This window comes from Gopherus evgoodei, chromosome 6 (genome assembly GCF_007399415.2).
Source record: "Gopherus evgoodei ecotype Sinaloan lineage chromosome 6, rGopEvg1_v1.p, whole genome shotgun sequence".
NCBI classification, from domain to species: Eukaryota; Metazoa; Chordata; order Testudines; family Testudinidae; genus Gopherus; species Gopherus evgoodei.
This window is the reverse complement of record NC_044327.1, coordinates 114,751,719-114,769,858: the sequence shown is the minus strand read 5'-3', so window position 1 is coordinate 114,769,858 and position 18,140 is coordinate 114,751,719.

Below are 18,140 nucleotides of genomic sequence, written 5' to 3'. Positions count from 1 at the left end.
TAGGGAAAGGAAAGTATTTAGCTGGGAATGCTTCCTCTTTTAAACTCTGCTCCTATATGCTGATATTCACTGCTGTCTAAAACTCCCCTCCAGCAGAGCCAGGAGCCAAGGCAGCAGCAGTGGTGAAGGCATAGCCCAACCAGAGCCCCCCATAGACATGGACAGGCAGAGAACCTCCTTTCAAATGACTCCAACTTAATGCATCTAGTCTCTGCAGCTTCCCCCAACTTCTCCTGATGTGTGAGTTTGGGTACGAGGAAGCTCCTGATTCCGAGCCTGCCTTGAGAGCACCAAGATCCGTGTCTCTTGGGAGAAGCCAGGATTAGAAGGGGGATCCTCTGGAGTACCCTGTCCCTTGTAGCCCTCCCAACCATGTGATCTGGGAGAGGAAGAAGTTCCTGCAATGGCCTTCTGGGCCCTGAGAGCACAAAGGATCCCTTCTCCTTGGACAGCCAGGAGCAGCAGGTATGAGTCAGTATTTCAGTACTGAAGCCTTATTCAGTCTTCTTTGAGACTGCCAACCAGAGTGTGAATTAGCACAAATTCAGAAGGTAAATTCTGTGATGTGAACACTTATCCACTAGAACTCGGACTGAGACCCCGAACTACTATAATATATATGCTGTTGAACAATTGTCAGCAATTTTGTATCGCTGCTGACCTCGGTCAGATCTGAACAAGGTACGTAGTGGTAAATGAGTAAAACATCTAACAGCAGTAGTCAGAACATGCTGCAATCTCAAAACTAGAATTAGAGCAGGTTTGTGCTAGGGGAATTGCAAGATTTAAGTCTAGCTGTACACAAAAAAGCAGAGCCTCTGACACAGAAGCTCATGCAATTCAGGTAGTGAGGACAGCTCTCTAAAAGATAACATGTTGGCTTTTCAAGCCCTCTATTGGATTAATGCAAGTTTTGAAAGATAAATGAAACTTAAAGAGAGTGCTTAAATTATGAACTATGAGGTTAGAAGGAATGGTGACTCCATCAAAATTAAGGGGTGAAAACAAGTACTTGATTCAAGGCAGTAGTGATTCCTCAAAGACTAGTTGCAAAGGAATTTTCAATGAGATGCTTTAAATTGCAAAAGCGTTGCTGACCACCTAGTGTTTAACATCCTGAAGATAAAGAAAGGAAGCTTATTCTGATGGAAGGTAGATGAATCTGAATGCAGCATAAAACTGAAATGACACACGATGGCAATAAAGTATGCCCAATGGCAACATAGACTGTAAGTACTAAATAAATCATGGCCTACATTAAACCATAGGGGGAATGTCAGTTTTTCAGTGATTGAGGGACAAGCCTCTGAAAGAGACAGTGATATCTCTCAGAAGACTTAAACCAAGACAATGCTGTCCCAGAAAGGCCAATTAAAAATCCAAACCACTATGGCCTACATTTTCGAAAGTAACTAGTCATTTTCAATAACTAAATTTTTGGGTTCCCAGCTGGAGGCCTTAAAAGGGCCTGAATTTTCAGAGGGCAGGTGCTCAACACTTCCTGAGGCATGGGCCCAGTGGTAGCACAGTCTGGAAGGGCAGACAGCAGGCCCTGGAAAAGTGAAGAGGGAGAACCTGCCTGAGGAGGACAGGCCAGATCGGGGACAGCCCAGGACAGGTGCCAGGAGGAGCACTGTGCCAGGGAGGAATCGCACGAGAAGGACAGGCCGGAGCTGGACCCAGTATCATGGCTGCCCAGAGTTGCGGGGGGCTGTGAGTACTGGGGCTTGTGACTCTGCACTGGGAACAAGGAGGGAGGCTGCTGGCTAGTTAAGTGGGGAGGTGGTCGCTCTGTGTGGCTTTGCAGAGGGCAGCAGAAGAGGTCACCGGAGGGGTTTGTTGGGAAAAGTTCACTGGGGCCGAAGATGACCAGGAGCACCCAAGACTCACCACTGAACTAGAACATTGCTCAGGACTCCTGAACTTCGTGTGCAGACACATTGCTCAGTGTCTGCCCTTCCAGACTGTGCTACCACTGGGCCCATGGGGTTTTGGTTTGAATGCAGCCCTGTTTTACTGTTCCCCCTATATTTCCCCTTGTTGTTTTTCAACTCTCATCCCTCTGTAAATGAATATTTCCCTTGTTATATCCATTGTACTTTTCCTCTGGGTGGGTGTGTTCACTCTGGGGGGTTTGGAACAGGTGCCCCTGGGAAAAAGATTTAAAGGGGTCATGCTCTCTAAACCCCAAAGGGGTTACATGATGGACTAGAAGCAGAGGGAGACCTAATCCTGTGCTAATGAGTGCTGCTGCACCGCCAGCTAGTTCCTCTCTCTACTAGACAGAGCAAATTTTGCTCTGTTTGTATGCTGAGGATCACACTTACGTCCCTCTCTCCTAAAATATACCTATTCTCTGACACATTCACTCCTCATTCCTTTTAACTCTGCTCCTCTGAGAGAATAGGTGCAACTTCTATTCAGGTGGAGGACTGTACCTACTATTTAACCTTACTTGCATCCAGGTGTAATGTCTGCTTACATTTGAAACCCAGCACTCTAAGGACTTGTGAGATCAAGAACATAGTGTATTGTTAGTAAAAGCTGTTACCTGTGGCTTTTGGACTGTGCTATGTACATTACTGGCTGCTATGAAGGGCTGAAGAGTGACTTTAAAGCAGAATTGTTCCCAATGCATTTGAAGGATGCTTGGTGGAGAAATCAGTGATTATGAATGTTGTTTTGCTTTGCTTTGCTGCCAAAAGGCTGTAAATGGCACTTGTATATCTCTCCCTGCTAACCTACACGTTGTATCTTACAGGCAAGCTGGTAGCTAATAGAACTTGAGCAGCTTTCTTGAAAGCAAATAGTCCTACTACAAATATTGCTTTATTTGATTTATAGAAAGCAATAATGCCTGGATGTTTACAAAGACCACTATATGCCAAGACGGACTGAATAGCAGAAGCTATAATTTAGCGTATTAAAAAAAAAACAGCATAATTTGTTAGCTGTGGGGCTTAGAAAGATCTACTGTACAAATATTGAAGTCTAATAACTAGCGAATGTGTAGATGTGTTCCTGCTCAAAATACATGTAACCTTTAACCATCCAAAAGCATGAGCCCCTCGACAGTAAAATAATAAACCCACAGACAGAAGCCTGAGAGCTTCGTAGCACCTCTGTGACAGGTAGAAAAAACTTTCATAAAATGGTCATATTTTGATTTGCTGAAAAAAACATGATGTCACAGTTCAGGGCAACTGCACTTGTATATCCCCGCAGTGGCCCAGCAAGGGCACTCCACCTCAGGCTTCCAGCTCTCCAGCCGTTGCCTCTCATGGACCGAGACACTCGTCCCTCTCCCTTCTCACTCGGGTATTCCCAGCCTGCACAGTTCCCTGCCTTCACTGCATATTCCCAGCACAGACAGGTTGCCCTAGGACATCTGATTGCTTTCTCTGCAGAGATGGTTAACAGGTGTAATTGCTTCAGTTATAAGGTGCCACACAGCACTTCCTCTGCAAGCCTACTTTATTCTTAAGGCAAACAGCGTTACAGGGAAAACACATTAAAAACAATAACACCTACATGCATGCTAATCTTGTTAGCATATGCGCAATGTGCCTCAAGTGGCACGTGACCAGGATTCTTCACTGGATTTGGTCTGCTGGTTGGATCATTCGCTTCCCCCGCCCGGGCTGGGTACTGACTGGGAGCGTGATGTGAATACTGATCCATGCTCCACAGCGCACTAATAAGCTTACCAGAATTAACCTGAACCCTAACATGGATTCTGGAAGGCGCAGTCCTTCAATCCCCCGCCCCCCCAACTCGCCCAAAGGGAGTCCTTTTGGTTACCAGTTTACAGCTGCAGCTTAGAACAAGCACGCTCATAACTCTATATATTTTAGGGGTCTTTGATCTGGAGTTTCCAGAACCAGGTAATTGGTACATACCAGCTCACTCACGCTCTCTCTTTCTCTCTCTCTCTCTCTCCCCGGGGCATATCTTCAAAAGGTTGGCTTCAGACGGTAAAATTTGCATTTGCCTCACCCCAAGGTACTTCCTAGGAAATCTATTTTGCACACATTGTTCCAAAAAGACCTTTAAAGTTCCTAATACCTTCCAGGGATTGCATTAATCTTGTCTTTCTGCTAAAGAAATTTCATATTATCTCAGCCTAGTACATAAACATTTGCATTGTTAATACAATGCCACCTCAAAGGTATTAACCCTAATTCAATAAGGTTTAATTTAATTCAATAAACTTTACCTTAATTCCATAAGGATTTTTAGGATATTCTCAGTCTGCCACACATAAGCAAATGTACTTTTGGAAAAGGACTCTAGCACTAATTTGCAGCTGGTGATCTGGCAATATACTACCCAAAACCTGGTCTCAGAGTTGAGTGTGTGTTTTGCATCCCAAAAGAGAACACACACTGCACCTTTGTGAGGCTAAACTAAGCAGCTGACTTTCAATCCTACTCTGTCTCCAATTCAAAGTTACCCTCCAACTTCTCAAAATTCTGCACAGACTTTCTTTGCTTCACCTCTCTGACCCGCTACTTCAGTAGCTCACCCTGTCTGAGCCTTTTGTTTATTTTCCTCCCTTGAAACCCTGAAGGGAGTTGCCCTTTAGTTATGCTCCTCACACAGTTTGTCATTTACTTCCTCCAAGCCACTGTCACTTCCTCATCAAAATTGTTTTCTTAAAACAAGGCTGTGTATTCCTGACAACATGTAAGGGGCAGTGGCCTACTGTGTCTCATACAAGGAACATTTTCATGTTTTCTGACTTCTTTGTAAATTAAAAATTTTCATATGAACAATAATGGCCAGTGATTGCGATCTAAATTATCTATTGAGCTACTCCATTCAACATCATACAGTACACTGCAACACTCTAAACCATGGTCACCTTTTTTTCAGGTAAATATTATGAGCTGAGTGAAACCTTGTTAAGAGCATAAGCATGGCCATAGTGGGTCAGACCAATGGTCCATCTAGCCCAGCATCCTGTCTGTGACAATGGCTAGTACCAGATACTTCAGAGGGAATGAACAGAATACAGCAATTATTGCGTATCAGAGGGGTAGCCGTGTTAGTCTCGATCTGTAAAACCAGCAAAGAGTCCTGTGGCACCTTAAAGACTAACAGATGTATTCGAGCATGAGCTTTTGTGCGTGAATACCCACTTCGTTGGATGCGACAAAGCGGGTATTCACCCATGAAAGCTCGTGTTCCAATATGTCTGTTAGTCTATAAGGTGCCACAGGACTTTTTGAGGCAATTATTGAGTGATCCATCCTGTTGTCCACACCCAGGCTTCTGGAAGTGAGAGGCTTAGGGACACCCAGAGCATGGGGTTGTGTCCCTGAATATCTTGGGTATTAGCAATCGACGGACCTATAAAATTTATCTAATTCTCCATGAAGTTACCTACTTCTTTTTTTGAACCCAGTTATAGTTTTGACCTTCACACCGTCCCCTGGCAATGAGTTCCATGTGTTGACTGTGCATTGTGTGACAAAGTACTTCCTTATGTTGGTTTTAAACCTGCTGAATTTCATCGGGTGACCCATTATTCTCGTGTGATGAGAAGGCATAAATAACACTTTCTTTTTCACTTTCTCCACCCCATTCATGATAATATAGACCTTTATCAGATCCCCACTTAATTTTCTCTTTTCCAAGATGAACAGTCCCTGTCTTTTTAATCTCTCCTAATATGGAAGCTGTTACATACCCCTAATCAATTTTGATGCCCTTCTCTGAACCTTTTCCAATTCTAATGTATCTTTTTTGAGATGGGGTGACCAGAATGGCACACAGTATTCAAGGTGTGGATGTACCAGGGCTTTATATAGTGGCATTATGCTTTTTCTGTATTATTATCTGTCCCTTTTCTAATGGTTCCTAATATTCTGTTAGTTTTTTTTAACAGCTGCTGCACATTGATCAGATGTTTGCAGAAAACTATCCATGATTCTAAATTAGCTGTTACCACTCTTTCTGAGTGGTAACAGCTAATTCAGAAGCCAATATTTTTTATGTATAGTTGGCATTATTTTTTCCCATGTGCATTACCTTGTGCTTTCCAATACTGCATTTCATTTGCCATTTTGTTGTCCAGTCACCCAGTTCTCAAGATTACTTTGTAGCTCTTTGCAGTGAGCTTTGGACTTAACTATCCCAAGCAATTTTTTATCATCTGCAAATTCTGCCACTTTGCAGTTTACCCCTTTTTACAAAACACGTATAAATATGTTGGACAACACAGGTCCCAGTATAGATTCTTGTGGGACCCTGGTCTTTACCACTTTCCATTGTGAAAACTGACCACTTATTCCTACCCTTTCCCCCCTATCTTTTAACCAGTTACTGATCCATGAGAGGACCTTCCCTCTTTAACCCATGACTGCTTAGTTTGCTTAAGAGCTTTTAGTCAGGGACCTCATCAAAGGCTTTCTGAAAGTCCAAGTACATGATATCCACTGGATCATCCTTGTCCACATGCTTGTTGATCCCCCTCAAAGAATTCTAATAGATTGATGAGGCATGATTTCCCTTTACAAAAGCTGTGTTGACTCTTCCCCAACATATTGCATTCATCTATGTATCTGATACTTCTGTTCTTTAATATAGTTTCAACCAACTTGCCTGGTACTGAAGTTAGGCTTACAGTCCTGTAATTGCCAGGATTGCCTCTAGAGTCTTTTTAAAAATAGGTGTTATATTAGTAATCTGAAACACAAGATGATTTAAGTGATAGATTACATACCACAGTTAGTAGTTCTTCAATTTCACATGTGAGTTCCTTCAGAACTCTTAGGTGAATACTATCTGTTCTTAGTGATTTATTACTGTTTAATTTATCAATTTGTTCCAAAATCTCCTTTATTGATATCTCAATCTGGATCGATTCCTTAAATTTGTCCCCTAAACAAAATAATTCATGGATGGGGATTTCCCCATATCCTCCGTAGTGATGACCAAAGCAAAAGGCCATTTTGCCTTTAACCACCTCTTCTTTGCTGTTTAGCAAGGGTGGCATTTTTGGTCCTCTTACTATTGGGTGGGTGGGTGGATTTTTTTAAAATTTGGGGGATAAATTTAGTCTGAGCCTCTATTATGGTTTTTAAATAGTCTCCATGAAGTTTTCAGGTATTTCATCCTTGTGACGGCTCCTTTTAATTTCCATTTTACTAGCTTCCTAATTTTTGTGGTGTGCCGCTTTTTGAAGTTAAATGCTATTGTGGTGGGTTTCTTTGGTATTTTCCCCCCTACAGGGATGTTACATTTAATTACATTTATGGTTGTTATTACCAACCGGTTCAGTTATAGCCATGTCTTTGACCACATCCTGTGTTTCACTTAGGATTAAATCAAGAATTGCCTCTTCCCTTGTGGATTCCAGGACATGCTGATCCAAGAAGCTGTCGTTTAATGTATATCGAAATGTTATCTCTGCATCCCATCCTGAGATGACATGTCAATATGAGAATAGTTGAAATCCCTCATTATTATTGCATTTCCCGTGTTTGTAGCCTCTCTCATCTTCCTGAGCATTTCATAATCAATCACTGTCACCATCTTGGTCAGGTGGTCAGTAGTATAGTCCTACTGCTCTATTCTTATGGTTCAAGGATGGAATTTCTACTAGGGTGGCCAGATGAGAGACGTGAAATAATCGGGACGGGGGGGGTGGGGAGGTGCGGAGCAACAACAACAACAAAAACCCAAGAGCGAGCAGTGGAGGAAAAAACAAAAACGAAAGTAAAACAAAACAAAAAAAACACAAGAGGCCCCTACCCCCAGCCCCAGCTCACCTTCGCTCCTCCTCCACCTCCCCTGAGCTGGCTGTCGCATCCTCCTTCTCCCCCCTCCCTCCAGCACTTGTGCTGCCATACAGTTGATTAGCACAAGCCTGGGAGGGAGGGGTGAGAAGGAGGAATGCAGCATGCTTGGGGAAGAGGTGGGGACAGAGTGGGGATTTGGGGAGGGATCCAGTGGGGCAGTGAGGGGGCGGGGCTGGGAGTGGGGCCAGGGTGGGGATTTGGGGAAAGATCCAAAGTGGGAAGGAGGGGCCGGAGTCAGGGCAGGGCGTGAGCCCCCTTCGCTTGTGCGCCGAAGGGCAAAATATCGGGACACTCCCTCCACTCTGTCATTTCTATATATTTTGTACCCTGGTACTACCACGTCCCATTGATTATCCTCATTCCACTAAGTTTCCATGATGCCTATTACATAACAGCTTCATTTTAATGCCAGGCACTCTAGTTCACCCATCTTATTACTTAGACTTCTAGCATTTGTATCTAAACACGTGTATATTTTGTCAATATTCAGTTGCTTGCTTCGATGTATTATATTTGGGGGGAAGAGTCTCTTTTATATTTGACTGTTCCTATGGATTAACATCTCATTCAAACAGACATGTGAACACACCCTTCATTTCAGATAGTTATGAGAGATGGGTAAGGTGCCACATCTAAAGCAAGGCCTACTAGAAACTGCCCGGACATTAGCATTATTTTGGCAGAGGGTTCAGCTAAGTATTGTGACCAGATGGGAGTGTGAACGAATACACAGAAACTGAGAACAGACAAGAACTGAGAGAAGAGAGAGGCAGAGGCAAACAGCAAGAAAGCCAAGCAGTCTGTGAGCACAGTGTGACTTAGGAAAAAGCTAGTAAGAGAGCTTTTGGTTTTGTTGGCTAAAGAGATTTTGGACTATAAGCTAATAAACTGCTACTTCTGTTGCTGAGTCCCCTTGTGTTCAGAGAAGCAGGACATTGTATATTCCTTGTACATAAATAAGATTGCATCCAGGTCCGGATTAACCTTTTGTGGTGCCAAATATATTTGTGGGCTCCATGGGGCAATGGGGCATAGCATAGGGGAATGGGGGAGCTCAGTCCCTGGAGCAATGGGCCAGCCGCGGGCAATGGGGGATGGCACGGTGGAGATGGCCCCGCTCTGCCCAATCCAGCCGGCCCTGTGCTACAAGAATGTCTCTTCCCCTCAGAGGCAGGCCTACCCCTATGCCCAGTGCCTCCTGCCCAAAGACCCCTCCACAGACTGGGACCAGGAACAGAGCTCTGGGTGGGGGGGCTGGGTGGTATGCATCCTGGACCCTAGTGTGTGGGGCCTGGCAGCAGCCCTGAACCTGGACCCGGCCATGGGGCTAGGTGGTTGGGCAGCCAGGCAGCAGCCCTGACGCTGACCCCTGCCGCACAGCGCTGCTGGGCAGCCTTGGACCCCTGCCAGATGGGGCTGGCAGGCAGTCCCGGACCCCTGTCACACAGCCCCAGACCCCATGGGGTGTCTGGCATCCCCAGACCCATGCAGAGCCAGGCATCCAGCAGCCCCAACCTTGCAGGGCTGGCGGGCAGCCCTGACCCTGACCCAGCCCCGCTGGGTGGTGGGGCCCCCAGACCCTTGGTGGTCTTTAGCACACAGCTGGGCTATAGCTGTGTGCTAATTGGGCCACATGCACCTGGGGAGTTGAGAACTGCTGCATCCGGGGGGGGGATGGGGGGAAACTTTGTAGGGAAGTATGGTATAGTGAGCAATACACATTCAGAGTCTGAACTACATATATCTGACTCTTCCACTGTCTCCAAGTGTGAGAGCAGTAACTTCCTCAGTTTACCCATTTGTATTCACCCAAGAGTTCTGAAAGAACTCAAATCTGAAGTTGCGGAACTATTAACTAAGGTTTGTAACCTGTCCTTTAAATCGGCATCGGTACCCAATGACTGGAAGTTAGCTAATGTAACGCCAATATTTAAAAAGGGCTCTAGAGGTGATCCCGGCAATTACAGACCAGTAAGTCTAACATTGGTACCGGGCAAATTAGTCAAAACAATAGTTAAGAATAAAATTGTCAGACACATAGAAAAACATAAACTGTTGAGCAATAGTCAACATGGTTTCTGTAAAGGGAAACCGTGTCTTACTAATCTATTAGAGTTCTTTGAAGGGGTCAACAAACATGTGGACAAGGGGGATCCAGTGGACATAGTGTACTTAGATTTCCAGAAAGCCTTTGACAAGGTCCCTCACCAAAAGCTCTTACGTAAATTAAGCTGTCATGGGATAAAAGGGAAGGTCCTTTCATGGATTGAGAACTGGCTAAAAGATAGGGAATAAAAGGTAGGAATTAATGGTAAATTCTCAGAATGGAGAGGGGTAACTAGTGGTGTTCCCCAAGGGTCAGTCCTAGGACCAATCCTATTCAATTTATTCATAAATGATCTGGAGAAAGGGGTAAACAGTGAGGTGGCAAAGTTTGCAGATGACACTAAACTACTCAAGATAGTTAAGACCAAAGCAGATTGTGAAGAACTTCAAAAAGATCTTACAGAACTAAGTGATTGGGCAACAAAATGGCAAATGAAATTTAATGTGGATAAATGTAAACTGATGCACATTGGAAAAAATAACCCCAACTATACATACAATATGATGGGGGCTAATTTAGCTACAATGAGTCAGGAAAAAGATCTTGGCATCATCATGGCTAGTTCTCTGAAGATGCCCACACAGTGTGCAGAGGTGGTCAAAGAAGCAAACAAGATGTTAGGAATCATTAAAAAGGGGATAGAGAATAAGACTGAGAATATATTATTGCCCTTATATAAATCCATGGTACGCCCGCATCTTGAATACTGTGTACAGATGTGGTCTCCTCACCTCAAAAAAGATATTCTAGCACTAGAAAAGGTTCAGAAAAGGGCAACGAAAATGATTAGGGGTTTGGAGAGGGTCCCATATGAAGAAAGATTAAAGAGGCTAGGCCTCTTCAGCTTGGAAAAGAGGAGACTAAGGGGGGATATGATAGAGATATATAAAATCATGAGTGATGTGGAGAAAGTGGATAAGGAAAAGTTATTTACTTATTCCCATAATACAAGAACTAGGGGTCACCAAAAGAAATTAATAGGTAGCAGGTTTAAAACAAATAAAAGGAAGTTCTTCACACAGCGCACAGTCAACTTGTGGAAGTCCTTACCTGAGGAGGTTGTGAAGGCTGGGACTGTAACAATGTTTAAAAGGGAACTGGATAAATTCATGATGGCTAAGTCCATAAATGGCTATTAGCCAGGAAGGGTAAAGAATGGTGTCCCTAGCCTCTGTTCGTCAGAGGATGGAGATGGATGACAGGAGACAGATCACTTGATCATTGCCCGTTAGGTTCACTCCCTCTGGGGCACCTGGCATTGGCCACTGTCGGTAGACAGATACTGGGCTAGATGGACCTTTGGTCTGACCCGGTACGGTTGTTCTTATGTAAAATATGTAATGCCACCTCTGTCCCAAATAGGTAGTGTAGATTGAGGCTTCATTAACTTTGCCATAGAGCTCCAACTATGCTGAAAGTTTTGAAAGGATCACCCTTTTCTTTCATTAATAAACAGCACCTTTTAAAAAAGCTATATTTAAGGGGACACCATTAACTTGTATTCTAGTCAATATTTTTTAATGTTAATCCTCTGTGCGGTATATTTTGTGACTATACAGGGGAAGCCATAAAAAACAGCTTCATCCATGCACGTGTTGTCAAATATACAGAATAAACCAAACAATTGAAAAGAATATTTTTCTCACTGCTAATTTTTTAATCGCTGTAATCCTAAATGTTGCTAGTAATTATGGTCATCGAAAACTTCATCAATTTTAAATTGTTCTTTTAATCTTCCTGCCTGCAACCTACTCTCTCTCATGCTACTTTGGAGTTGCCACTTCCTTCAATAGAAGCATGTGAGAGCCTTTAAAAAAGGAACTAATTATCTTAACTGAGTGGTATGGGGAGGAAAGAAACTTCACAAGATGTTGATTTTCATCTAAACATACAAGATTCATGAATGCATTTCCGGAGCTGCCTCTTCTTGTTTTTCAGAGGGCGTTTCCCTCATTTTGATACATTTAATGGCTTTTTAAAACAAAAACAAAAATTGTAAAATGGTTTCATTTTGTTATAAAAATTGAGCTATAATCATATTGCCTAGTCAGCACAAATCTATTTCTAAGTGCAATTCACCACACTTCCTGCAGCCTAATGGAGCTCTCACTTCCACAGCAAGTTAATGTTAAATTTAATTGGTACTAATCCACCCAAGTTGAAGGAAATCACATGATTTACTGTACAAATGATTAACCCATTTTACAGTTTCCCCTTCTTGAAATGAGACGTTTTGCTTGGGTATTTCAGTGAGATATTTAATATCTAATTAATTTTGATTCTCTCTTTTTCCAGCTTGAGACTTTGCCTCTTCATTTCATCTGATAAAAATGATACTCAGCGTAAGTATGATGGGCACTACAGAAATAGTTAAAACTGACTATTATCAAGGCAGACATGTTCAAAATGTCCTTAATGTCCATCTTGCATTTACTTATTCCCAGAAGAAGTCTTATTTAGAGAGACCCTTTGAGCCTTCAGGATTTAAAATGTACACAATTATGGCAGAGCAAACGCTCAGGTATAGTTAAGTATAACTATATACGCACAAATCTGGGGGCCACTTAGAAAATTCAAGGCTATTACTATGCCACATACCAAGGCAAACCAGAATTTCATGTTGATGGCCAGGTAGAACTCAGACCCACCCTGCTCCAAAACACAAGACTTTAACAATTGAGTTACAGGAGAAACTCATACTGACAGCAGTATAGTGCCTATGACACACAGCCATCAGTCTCTCAGAAAAAGAGCTGCTACATACACACTCTAGTTGCCCAAAGCACCACTGGAGTGAAGCCACCAGAATGAAGGCCACTCCCAAAACAACAGGGGAGAGGACAATTTTGACCAAGGACACAGAAGTCACCCCCTGCTCTTACAAGATACACCACAGGGACTTTTCGTGTCTGTGCATGGCCAGTATCACAGGGACTCTCCTGAAACACCTGGCTCAGACTTGCAGGAGGCTGTCACTCAGCTGGTCAGTCTGAAAAGGGGCTAGGAGGGACCTCACCTTCCCTTCCCAGGAGGGGGAGATCTGAATCCCCACAGAGGGATCCTCCCTTCCCCACCGAGGCCAGAGATAGCTCACAGGGTCCCACCCAGATAGCAACCAGGGGTTGTGCACTGGCTGCCAGAGACCTGACATTTATCCCTCAGCTGCAACCATGTTGCTTTGTTGGACTTCGCCTGTCACGTGATCCACTGCTTCATCAGTTGAGGGGGCAGTGAGTGGGTGTCCACCTGCTCCCGGGCTGCGGAGTGGCCGGGATAATTAAGATGGGGTGTCCCCCCACCTGCTCGCAGGAGTAAAAGTGGGGATCCCCCTCCTGCCCACTGCAGGGATTCCTCCCTTGCCCCCACAGTCCCAGTGGGCAGGGGGAGGAGCCTGGAGGCAGAGAGGAGCCCTCAGCCAACCAGTCAGCAGGCTGAGAGGAGCAAGCAGTGGGGGGCGAAGGGGGCGAGAAATCGGTGGGCAGGTGGGGCCTCAGGGTGGAGCGCAGGTACTTTAGTAGTTGTCTTATTCTCATTTCCACATCGGGCGAGCAGAGAAATGCATTTGTGGGAACAGTCAGCCATTCAGGAAACAGGCTTTAGGCTATTTCTACACTACAAAGATAAGTTGACTTCAATTACGTAGACGATCATTTACTGCTGTAATTTAACCACTTTTGCATGTCCACACAACGCTCCTTATGATGGCAAAGTGCATACATAGTGGGTGCTATTGCATTAACAGAGAAAGCAGTGCACTGTGGGTAGCTCTCCCTTTGTGCAACTTGCCACAATCTGCCACTGAATGCTCTGGGAAGGGATTACAGTACCTCAGAGGGGCGGGCTCACCATCCGATGATGCAATTTCCTCTGTCTCATCATTCTGACTACATTTTGTGCCATTTTTCAACAACCCCTATAAACTGTGCACTTGCCATCTCTGTCAGAAAGCATGGATCCTGAACTGCTCTCCAATCTTGTGATAAGCGTTATGAACACAGTACGGCTGATCTTGCAGTATTTAACGAGCGGCGAATCTGATAATGACACCATGGTGTCTGTCTTGCTGTGTGAAACAATTCAGGATTGCTATTGGCATTCATGGAGCAGCTGCACACCGTGGACCATTGGTATGGAGCTTTGTAAACAAGCACTAAGTAGTAGGATCACATCGTGATGCAGGTTTGGGCTGACGAGAAGTAGCAGAACATTCAGATGTGCAAATCCACCTCCTGGAACTGTGTGCGGAGCTCGCCGCTGCCCTCCAGCATAAGGACACTGAAAAGAAAGCTGCTCTCATGGTGGAGAAGGAAGTGGTCATTGCTGTGTGGAAGCTGGCAACTCCAGACCGCTACTGATCAGTCAAGAATCAGTTTGGAGTTGAGAAGTCCACTGTGTCAGCTGCAGTGATGCAAGTGTGCAGAGCATTAGTCACCGCCTACAAAGGACTGTGACTCTGGGCAATGTGCAGCAAATAGCGGATGGCTTTGTGGCAATAGGATTTCCTAACTGCGGCGTGATGATCGATGGCATGCATAGCCCCCATTTTGGCCCCAGACCACCTTGCAATTGAGTACACTAACAGAAAGGACTACTTTTCTATGCCAACTGTGATCCTGGGATACCCAGCCTACCCCTTGCTCCCATGGCTCATGAAGCCTTACACCAGAAACCTTAACTGCAGCAAGGAGCACTTCAACAACAGGCTCAGCAGGTGCAGAATGACTGTTGAATGTGCCTTTGGCAGATTAAAGGGTCGCCGGTGCTGCCTTTTTGCCATGTTAGACCTCAGTGAGGAAAATATTCCCATGGTCATAGCAGCCTGCTGTGCTCTGCATAACATTTGTGAAACTAAGGGGGAGACATTTCTGCAGGGGTGGAGCATTAAGGTGGATCAGCTGGCAGCTGCTTTTGAGCAGCCAGATAGCAGGGCTGTTAGGGAGGTTCAACAGGAGCTATTCATATCAGGGAGGTTTTGAAGGAACATTTTGACAATAAGCCCCAGTAATATGTCTTTCTGTAATACATTGAGCAGGCACTTCTGTCTTGCATCATAGCATGACCTCTGTAATGATTGCTGTTTGTGTTAATTGTACTCTGCAAATGCACAGATTGCCACTGTGTATGAATTTCAGCAGCAACCATTGTATGTAGGAGACAAATAAAAATTCATTTTCTTTCTATACATACATTTTTTATGTATACAGCTATACAAACATTTCTATTTCTTACCAGGGACATGACAATGAAGAGCACTTTTTGAAATGAGATCTTCCAACAAGGTATATGTTGAGCTGTCATTGTGAAACATGTCCCTAGGGGTGGAGTGCATGGGGTAATGCGACAGCTCGAGAACACATGAGGAATGTTTGTGGGGAGTTTGGGCAGGGCATGGAAGGCAGGTCTGTACGGGCTGCAAGGGGAGGCGAACATGGATGTGTTCCACCTGCAGCACAATCAGCATGTCTGTTTGGTCCTCGAGTAGCTGTATCTTCCGCTCCTGCCTGATTCTTCTCCTGGCTATCCATTCTCAGTTTTTCATTGACAGCTTCTCTCCATGCTCTCTGATCGCTATCAGCAGCATCAGATGGTTGCAGTACCTCCCTGAACATGTCTTCTTTACTCCTTCTGGTTCATCTCCTTATCAGACAGGGCTGCTCAGCAAGTGTGTAGGAGAAGATCCTCGAGAGCACATCTATAGAAGCTAAAGAAACAACAGAGGAACTATTGTGAATGCACTCACAGCTTTGATTCATACAAGTGACATATACTACTTTCTCACTTTCCCTTGGCAGGCACACAGCTCAGCTAAAGTCCTAACCATTGTGAGTTTGGCCCGGGGGGAAAGAGGGAAGATGGGACAAAAGGTTGAGGCTGTTCAGAGAGGGATCACTACAAATGCCTAGGGACCTGTGACGGAGCATGCACGCCCCACACTGGGACTGCGGGGGTTAACCCTTCACTGTGGGATGAGGAAGCCATGCCCCCACAGCCCTACTGGGCATGCTCTAAGTGCAACACCAGTATAAGAGGGAGAAGCCTGTCTCACTCTAGATGGACTGCCGTAGGGGGAGGTGTCCTGCTGGCTCCTGCTGAAGGGCCATGGGCACTCCACAATGTGGAGGCCAGCCAGCTGACAGCAACCTTCAACCCCCAGGTGCTGGATGCGACTGAGGGAGAAGGAATCGAGGGAACTAGAAAGCCACAAGATGCAGAGAAGCAGGTAGGAAGAAACCCAGGGAGATTTTACAGGCAGTTGGTTGGACAACAAGAGGCTAGCTCAGCATGTTTTGGCCGGATCCCTGGGTTGGGACCCAGTGGAAAGGGAGGGCCCGAGTCCTCCTATCCTGACAGCCGCCCCCAATGAGGTGGCAGCTCATCCTGACACTGACTGATTCTGGCCGCTAGGCCACACAACCCTGAGCCTGGCAGCAGCCATGGACTCCAGCCACTAGGTGGCACAGCTATTATCAGTTTGCTAGCATCGAAAACAACTGTAGAAGGCTTATAGCTCATAAACCAATGGGCTCTACATAATCGATGTAGAAGTCTAACAGCCATTCAGTTAGGTAATAATTGAGAACTGGTTCATTATAAGAAGACTAACTGGAAACAGAGGAACATATGAGAAATTATTCTTTCTTTTACCAGAATTCTGCGGAATGAAAATCAAATGCAGCTACTCATACAGTAATGGATGAAATTTGGAAACTTGAATCACTCATGAATCTCTCATTAATAATTAATCACAATATTGTGAACAGAATATGCCATAGGAGTGTCTGGACACTGGACTTACCCCACATCTTTGCCTGACTTTCCCTTTTATTCTTCTCTTTTTTTCTATCTGTTTTGTTTAGTGCCCTCTCTAAACTCTGTAAAAAGACTCCATATATCTTGGAAGATGTATGAAAAACAAGCTGAGGCTACAAACTATTTTGATAACACATACAACACTAACAGTATATGTCAGCTTCTCTTCTATTGATTGTTTTCCCTAATCAAGTTGCCACAAACACTATTTTTAATCTTTATTTTGTCACTTCTTCAATTAGATGAATAACAGATTTCCTCCCAATGAAAGGAGGAAAAATCTTTTTGAAGCCTAAACAGTACGGTAAGAAAACCTGTTTCACAAGAATTGCAGCCTTCACAAAGGAAGTGACTGATTTTGATTCTTTATTTCTTTACTGCTTCATATGGCAAAGCCCTCATTAAGAGTAACATTTCCATTGTTGCATACCCCTCTCCTTACTCAGATCTTAAGTATGCTTCCTGAATCTGGTAATCTTGGAGACTTGATTTTGTCCTCCCACATCTCTTTGTTTGCTCCCATGTCTCCTTTGCTTATTAACACTTGTAAAACATTGAGTGACTACTGCATCTGTTTATCGGTGCAGCCTGCTCCAACCCTGTCCACCCAACATACACTGGTTTCACTGTGTGCTCCTGGAAGATTAGGGAAGGAGCAGTCTTTGTGACTCTGGGTTTTTAGGTACTACAGATCTGTTTTACATCAAGCAGATATTGTAAATACTAGTGTGAAGTCTCTGGGTTTTGGTTAATACACTAATGGTATATCTACACTAGCAATTGTAAATGTGTCCATGTGTGGGCTTGTCCATTATCCATATGTAAACCCCTGAAGCATATGTCTCAAGATGAGTAAAGGGCAAGCCCTGTACTGGTCGGTTTGTAGTTTAGATGGCGGGTAAGAGGCAGGTGCCAAGTCTCAAGTATTAATAGTCCTCCACCCCCATTTCTCTTTGACCCTTACCCAATCTATAAAGGTCTCTGTTCCCTTGTTTTCACCAGTGGAAGCATGCTGCATTGTCCACATCAGAACAGCTTTCCACTATATCCTTTACAGATCAATACAGGTGACAATGGTTACAGCTTGACAGCAGCCACTTGGCCTGCTGAGCATACCTCAGTAATGATCAATGTCTGGGAGGAATATTCTAGCCTCCTTGATTATTTTTTTTTGGCCAGAGAGCAGAAATATTCACCCGTACTGGGATATTTCATAGAGGCTGCAGGAGGCAGGTGTTCTGGCCCAGGACAGGGAACAGATTAAGCACTTGAGGAAGGCCATTCAAGATGTTACCTCTGATAACACCTTTGTAGTTATAGAAGAAGGGGCGGAGGGTTAGTGGGTTACAGATTATTATAATAAGCCATAAATTTAGTGTCTTTATTAAGACCATGATTTTTAGTGTCTAGCAAAGTTA